We start from the raw sequence: 8,242 nt of genomic DNA, 5'->3' as shown, positions 1-8,242 counted from the left end.
CTTCTTTTTTATGGCTGAGTAGCATATGTCTTCTTTTTCAAGTTGAAAATTTTATTTTGCTAATGTGCAAATAGAATATAGCAGTCCACTTTCTGTGCTTTCTGAACACTTAACCACTGATGAGTTCCGTACGATGCTATTGACCTTTACAGTGCTGGTGTCTGATCTTTTATGGAAGCCAGCCTGAATTCCTTCTACCACCGCATTCATTTGTCTTTCCAGATGTTTTCTTCATTGGCCTCTGCATGTTACTGCTTCATTGGAAAGACTTCACTTTCTAATTGCACAATGGTCCTTTTAATCTCATTATTCTTACTGACCAGGGATACCCAATTTGACTCCATTCCTCTTCATTTAGATCCAGCTGTGAGTTGCAGGTTCTTTCTCTGCCAGTCTAAGTCTTGCATATGTTTCATTACTTCTGGCACTCTTCCTGTGCGTGCTCAAGCATCTGAATGAGATTTTCATTATACACTTTCCAGGCATTGCGTCCATGCTGTGACATTAGTTCCAGATTCACCGTTTGTACTGCTTCACGCTCTCACTGAGCTATAGAATTGTTTACACATTCTGGATACAGGAATGTCATTTTTCTGTCTCGAGGAAGGAGCTGGGGGTTCATATCATTTCATACCAAGCAATTCAATTGGTTGTCCAGCAACCAGTCTTTCAAATTCATTTCTCATTAAGTAGGTTTCAAAAGCAGAATAATCCGGGAATGTGAAGTGGCTCAGGTAGTAGGTTGGTATCTGTGAGTTTCCTCTTCCACCAAGCATCGCAGCCCCCTCCCGTGAACCAGGTGCTTCATAGCCTTGGTAACAATACTACAGCACCTCACCACAACTGCTCCAGCCACCAAACCCAGCCTGCCATTTTTAAGCTCATCTGAGTTTTCTGGGTCTTTTTTGAATGAGTGCTTTGGATTTCTTTAGATAAATATCCAGACATGGAATTGCTGGGTACTCTATTTTTAATTTTTTATTTTATTTCCCTTGCCCAAGGGGATATATCACACAAAATATTACTTAGAAAAATGTCAGAAATTGCTTTTATAGAAGTTTTATGGTTTTGGGTCATATATTTAAGTATTTAATCAACTTTGAGTTTATTCTTATATATGGTGTAAGAAGGTGGTCTAGTTTCATTTTTTTTGCATGTATCTGTCTAGTTCTTTCAAGCATTTATTAAATAAATTGTCTTTACACCATTGTATCTTCTTGCTTCCTTTGTTATTAATTAACCATATATATGCATGGGTTTATTTCTGGGCTCTCTATTCTGTTCCATTAATCTATGCTTCTGTTTGTATGCCAGGATTTGATTACTGTTTTGGTTACTATAGCCTGGTAGTATAGTTTGATATCAGGTATTGTGATACCTCCAACTTTGTTTTTCTTTCTAAATATTGCTGTAGCTATTTGGGGTCTTTTGTGGTTCCGTAAGAATTTTTGGATTATTAGTTTTAGTTTTGTGAAAAATGCCATTGGTACTTTGATAGGAATTACATTGAATATAAAGATTGCTTTGGGTAGTAAGGATATTTTAACAGTATTAATTCTTCCTACTCACTAGTATGTATATGCTTTCATTTATTTGTATCTTCTTCAATTTTTTTCTTTAATGTCTTATAATTTTTTGAATACAGGCCCTCTACCTTCTTGGTTAAATTTATTCCTACGTATTTTATTTTTTTGATGCAATTGTAGATGGGGTTGTTCTCTTACCTTCCCTTTATGATCGGTATAAAAATGAAACCGATTTCTGAATATTAACTTGGTATCTGCTAGTTTACTAAATTTACTTATCAGTTCTAAGAGTTCTTTGGTGGAATATTTAGGGTCCTTGGTAGGACTTTTGATGGAACAGAATACTCAGGGCCGAGGGGTGGCAAGGAAATGCTTCTGGCTACTCTTGGATTATCAAGCAAACACAGTGCAGGTGAGGAGGTGCCTCTGGGACCTCTCACTGTCATATGCTGGGGACCTTAAAGAGGAGAAGAGCTGCAAGCCAGGCCCAGAGCCTGCAGTCTGGGAGGAACAAGTACACTCGCGTCCTCAGAGTGCCTCAGTCAGTGGGGTGGGTGAGCACAGGGGCTGTTGGCTCTTTCCCAGGCTTTCCACCTGATTACAGGGCCCTTTGCACTTTTTCACTTTCTGCCCTCATCTTCTGCACCTTCCACACCCTCCTCTCTTGCTCTGTTCCATTACCGCGCTGTCAATGCAGCTTTCCATTCACACTCATTTTTCCGAGATCCATGTGGAATTGCGCACTCTCCTCCAAAACTCGACCTGAATGTAGACTCACTCGCTGGGACTTCGTGCATGCTCGCTTCGTACTGACAGGCCTGTCCCTACACCCCCCTGCTGGGTTTCCTACTTGTTTCTTCTCAGCGTCTTGTCGCTAAAACATTGTCTCTTTCCAATTTCATGCTCTGCCTCTTTCTCTCTCCCCCTTCCTTATCTCCCTCAGTGGCCATGTCCTGACATAGAGTTTTAGGGAACCCCTCTATGATCATGGCTGCCATATGATTAGAACCCCAACCCTAAATGGGGTCCTCCACTCTGGGCTCAAGCATCCAGTTGCCTATTGGACATCTGCCATCGAATGTCCCACAGGCATAAACTCTGACCCCCCATCAAAGTGCTTCTCCTCAGGTCACTCAGCCAGTGCATGTCCTCACCATTAGACAGTGAGGAGGCCGGAAGATCAGAAGCTACCACAGAATCTGCCCTCTTCTTTATCCTCAATACCCAAACCAGGTACTTTCTGAGGTCAGTTGGCCTCTCTCTGTCTCTGTGCCACTATCTTAGTTCTGGCAGAAGTCATTCCCACTGGATTCCCGCAATAACTCCTTGCCACCAGTGTACCTGCCCTGGAGGTCATTCCTCAGGTCCCATCCTAAAATGCATAGCTAAGCACTTTTCACAGCTCCCAGGGCATGCAGGATGAAGGCCCTAATTCTGAACTTGTTGTCAAGACCTTTGGTCTCATTTCTGCTTATAACAAACTTTACCTCTTTCACTCATACCTGCTCCTCTGAAATACTGAACTCTTCCCTGATTTCTGTCAGACTTCAGACCACCACTCTGATATGCATGTTGTAAAGTTTCCTAGTTTTTAAGAACAATGTTACTGCATGTTGTACAGTATTCTTGAACTAGTCCAGTAATCATTTATGGAACTAAGGCTTGGTAATAATGTTTTCACTTGACCCCTGATAGGAGGCAGTGGATAAAAAATAAGCCCTCCAGCTGCATTGGGGAACTTTCTGTGTGTATGCAAATATCCAGCCTCCACTCATGATTGAGCAGCTTGTCAAGGGCCTGCCCAAGGCTGAGACCCGTGGTGGGACTCAAGGAGGCGTGCAGATGAGGGCACACCCTGCTGCAAGCAGGTTACAGTTCAGGTGAGGGGATATGGTAAAATGCAGACAGAGCCAGTACACACCTAACCCTGGGGAGGCCAGAAAGGAGATATTGAAAACTTCCCTTGTGTGTGCGAGGAGGCTCCAAGCACGGGGGGCTCAGGAGGAGAAGCTTTGTGGACAGGGAGCACCTGCAAGTGGTCCAGCAGGCTTCACTCTGGGGAAAACTTTCATGAAATCCTGGTGCCACCACCCTCACAGGTGTTGCTTCAGTTGAACATGTGAGGTAATGGGCATGCACATGTTTAAAAGTGTCCCAGGTGATTCAGCTGGGTATCCAAGGCTAAGAACCGTAGGATTCCAACAGGGTGAATGAGGGAGTACACATCAAAAGCAGAGGGTGCTGAATGAGCAAAGGCTTAGCACTTGTTTGGGAAAGAATGAGCAGTCAAGTTTGATCAAAGGGGACCTGTGCAAGGTAATTCTGTAAGGTAGCTTGGAGCTGTGTGAATGCCACAAGGAAGCCACACTTGCTTTGTTTGAGTGGAGAACCATAGGTGCTCAGTGACCAGAACCCTGAGGAACATTGCTCTGGTCTAGTGACTTTGATGATTGGGATGAGGCTGGAGACCATACAGGTCATAGAAAAGGAAATGAGGACATCACCTAGAGGATTGGGAATGGAAAGCTGGGAGGATTTGTGAGTAGTCTAGAGATACAATTGACATCAGTCATCTTTAGGTCTTAATGTGGCTGCTAAATACGCCAGCAATGAAAAGATATTACAGAAGATACATTTAGAATGAGCAACTGAGTTAAACTGAACCAGAGTTTTTCTTTTTTTACTATCTCTATTAGGTTTGGATAATAAAGTTATACTATCATCACACACAAAAAGAGTCTTAGGTGCAGATGGAAGGGGTCATCAACTACAGGGTCTCAGAGGGACAGAAGCTTGATCTCCCGCAGATTGTTACTTAAAGCATGAGTACGATTAAGAAATGACCTCTTCCCTTAAATATGTACCTTACATTTTCCTCTCTTATTTAAAAAACATCTTACTTAGGGACCTCTCTTTTGCAGAAGTTCTTCGCTGTAGTTTCAGTTCTGCTGCCAAATCCAAATCAGTGGGAAGGTGTATGCGATGCTGGGATCCATATGGGATCTCAAGTGTAGCTTGATGGGAGAGAATCTGTCTTATGCTGCATCAGGACCAGGCCCATCACCTGGCTGGGTCTGTGAGGCAGCATTTCTCCAGTGTGGGGAATTGAGCCTCAAAAGTAATCAGTTCCCAAGAGTAAGAAATCCCAAGGAGAGCCGTGTGTCATATAATTCTGGGGTGTTATCCCGGGCTGGGGTTTTGAGAGGCTCAGCAAGAAACTTAACCACAGCAGGGAGCACTGTCTATGGCCACGGGAACTCAGCTGCCCCTCCCTTTACATGATCTGCTGCTCTCTCCTCTTGGCACCCTGTTGGTTACCTGTTAGCAGGTATTGGAAGAGGCGCAGGGAGACTGGGCCAGCCTCGGGTTCTCTCTGCTCTGGACATCACCACCTGTCCCAGGGGCAGCACTTCAGCCTCTCCAGGCTTGAACCAGGCAGCATAGCCTCAGAGTTCAGATCTGGCATAAGCCATGTTTGGTTCGCCCTCTCCTCTGCCACTCATGAGCAGATATGACACTGAGGCTTCCTGAACACCTGATTTACTCCCCTCTGTGAGTTTTAATTGCTTAATTGTTTCATGGACCCTCAGTGGATTATAACTTTTATGATTAGCACTCTCCTTTTCTGGAACTTCATGTTTAAAATGGAGCAAATACCACACTCAAAACCTCTGGGGCTTCAGAGAATTGCAGTCCCACTCCTGGGCCCTGGTCGCCTCCTCCCTACCTCCTCCTGACTCCAGAATGGCAAGTCACAGTGAATCGGCTTCAGGGGCATGGACACACAGAGCACAGGAGTGCAGGAATGAGAGTCCAGATGAAAGGATTCCTGGTCAACATAGGACAGCAAAGGTGAGCTCGTCAGGAAAGAGGCTTCTGTGTATCCATTTGCTTAGGGTGTGGCCCAATATTAATACAGTATTCTGAACTTGTACTTGGCCATAACCACACCCAGTTACTGTGCCACATGAGAATGGATCAAAGTCAGAGGGAGGCTGCACACAGTTTATAAAAACACAGGGCTTATTTAGTTGTAATTTTCCTTTGGAGCCGGAGGCAAGAGGTATTGATCATAAAACAACTAAAAGAGTTACAGAGTTGAACTTGTTCCCAGAGTGTGTTGTGCAATTCCAAATGCACCCTGGCAAAGCTCCAAGGAGGATGTAGGGACAGATGATGGAGTGCACAGGCAGCCACGGGAGAAAGACCATGTGAGTTTAAAGGTAAAGAGGGCTCTCAAGAGGAGAGACCCACTACTTGTTCCACAAGGTGGAACTGCCTTTACAGATGCACCTGAGGGAGGACAGGGGAGGTTCCTCAAGGTAAACAGAGAAGGGGGGGGACTCTGTTCCCTTTACTTCCTAGGTGTTGGCCAGGACCACCAATGCTTCTGTAACTTCCTCCTGCCACATCTAGCTGAGCAGCAGAAAGGAGGCTGACTGCTCAGGTTTAGCCAACCTGTCACTGACAGGACTGCCATTGACTTACTCTAGTACATGCAGAGGTCTTCAAAGAAGGCAGCCAGGAGAAAAAAGGCAGGGCATGAACCCTCCTTTGCATGTAGAGAGAAAAAGGAGATTTAAAATTGTGAGTTGTTGAAATGACTATAGTCCTATTCATAAGGCAAACTAACTATGGAAAAATATGTACAGGTTGATTTCTTGGAGGCATATTTATGAAGCTGGAATTCATGTTATACCAACACAGTCCACAACAGCAAGCAGAATACTTTTCTAAATTAAAATCTATCTGACACGGAGTCCTCACTTAGCCAGGGTAGCCAGAAACTCCACCTGCTGCAGTCCCAGCCAACCCTATAGCACGATGCTGGCTACACTCAGATGAGGTCCCAAGATCTGACTTCTGGGGCTTTGCCAGCATCATTCTTGCACCTCTCCTCTGCCACTTGCTAGGTGGGAGTGAGGAGGGGCCAGTTCCCATTCTTTAGCACACATTGGTCTGAACTTTGTGGTCATCTGGCTGGGATTTATGCTTTGTTAAAGGAAGGAGAAGGTGTCAAGTTTGGGGAGCAAACAAAAATAATAGAACTAGTCCTCCAGGGTGGTCCTTGCAGTTGTGCCTCCTTGAGGTTCTTCCCACTGCCACGGGCTCTCCAGAGAAGCTGCCCAAGTCCTTTCCCCTAAAGGAACCCCAGCCATTGTTCTCTGCCCTAGTCTTGTTTTTTCTTTCCAAGAACTTGCTTCTCTGCCCTACCTTTTAGAGGAGGTCCCACTTCTCTCCTCCCTGGGTCTCTGTCTGTGGGCATCACTGAGCAGAGGACAGCAGGACACCCATCAGCTTGTTTCTTTACCAAACTATTTATTAACTTATCTACTAACCAGAATATGAGAAGGAGGGAGGTCCCGAGGAGCTGAGGGTGGAGAAAAATAGGAACACTTTCCTTTGGTCTTTTCCTCCTGCCCTCTGCCATGCCCTGTCACCCTGTTCTACTGTGCCTTTGTAACGGCTGCTGTAGCTTCGCCTTTAAGGCAGAAAATGAAAGCAAACAAAATAAACAACGAAAACCATGCTCTCATACAAAGCCAGTTTTAAATTTGACAAATATTGGAAGAATCTGAATGTGAGCTCCTCTGTCCCCACCTTATACAGCAAGTGGTGGAGGGAGGGAAGAGCTGACACTGGGAGGAGTCCTCTCCAAGCTCTTATGATCAGTGGCTCCTGGCCTGCAGCTCGACATCATCCCAAAGCAGAACCCAACTAGTGCCAGACCAGTGTGGTTCTGTGAGTCTTTTAATATTTGGATTTGACTTTATTTTTTTGTCATTTTAGTTCTTTGAGCACTTTTAAAATTATTATGGATTTGTGCTTTGTTAAAAGAAGGGGAGGGTATCAAGTTTGTGGAGCAAAAAAATAATAATAGAACTAGTCCCTTAGTAATTCGTAATTTTATCCTTCGATGGATTCCAACAGAAAGTGAATTTAGGTGAACTGATGTGTGTCAGTGAACAGGAAGTGGTAAGTCTGAAAATGTGAAGGTTCTTATATCTTATCCCACTTGCAAGATAACATGTTAGCTTGCCACAGTTTAGATAGAAGGAAGGTTGGGTGTGTGGGTGGATGGATAGATAGATAAATACATACATACATGTATACATACATACCTACATACATATACACATCAGTCTGGATATTAGTTCTTTAGCAATTCATAGTATATATAAATTGAGACCAAGGATCAAGGAATAGGCCTTTTCCTCATAGAGCAACTTGTTTTGGTTCCCCATGCCTCCATTCATCACATGATAATATACCTGTGCATGTGGGGTTTACAGTGTTGAAGCACAGAGCTTCTACAGGAGTTGCTGGCATGTCTGCCTTTCCTCTTCTCTGGAGAAGATAGACAGAGTCAGGGAGAGAGAGAGGGAGAGAGAGAGAGAGAGAGAGAGAGAGAGAGAGAGAGAGAGAGAGAGAAAAACTGAGAGAAACATTGACTGACACACACACACACACACACACACACACACACATTTGCTTGGGAAGGTCTCCAGGTTTACAGCCCTTGGACTGTTAACAGATGTTTCTGTATATGTCTCTCTCTCTGAAGAAGTTTCTATCTTTAACTTTCATAACTTATTTGTCATTCAATCATACTTTATCCAGGTTGCTCAAACAACTGACCTTGCAGAAACATGAAAATATGCAGGAAACGCTGTTCCTCAACAGGAAGTGGGAAATGTGTTCCAAGAGTTAGATAA

At 44.2% G+C, this 8,242-nt stretch overlaps 1 pseudogene; it reads right to left on the bottom strand.

Annotated features, from left to right (window-relative positions):
- Window positions 1-206: 206 nt before the first annotated feature.
- On the bottom strand, window positions 207-2,323 carry LOC102775388 (annotated as a pseudogene).
- Window positions 2,324-8,242: the final 5,919 nt, after the last annotated feature.

Source organism: Myotis davidii, unplaced genomic scaffold (assembly GCF_000327345.1).
Source record: "Myotis davidii unplaced genomic scaffold, ASM32734v1 scaffold486, whole genome shotgun sequence".
Classification (NCBI taxonomy): domain Eukaryota; kingdom Metazoa; phylum Chordata; class Mammalia; order Chiroptera; family Vespertilionidae; genus Myotis; species Myotis davidii.
Note: the sequence above shows the minus strand (reverse complement) of the source record. Positions and strands in the feature narration are given on the sequence as shown.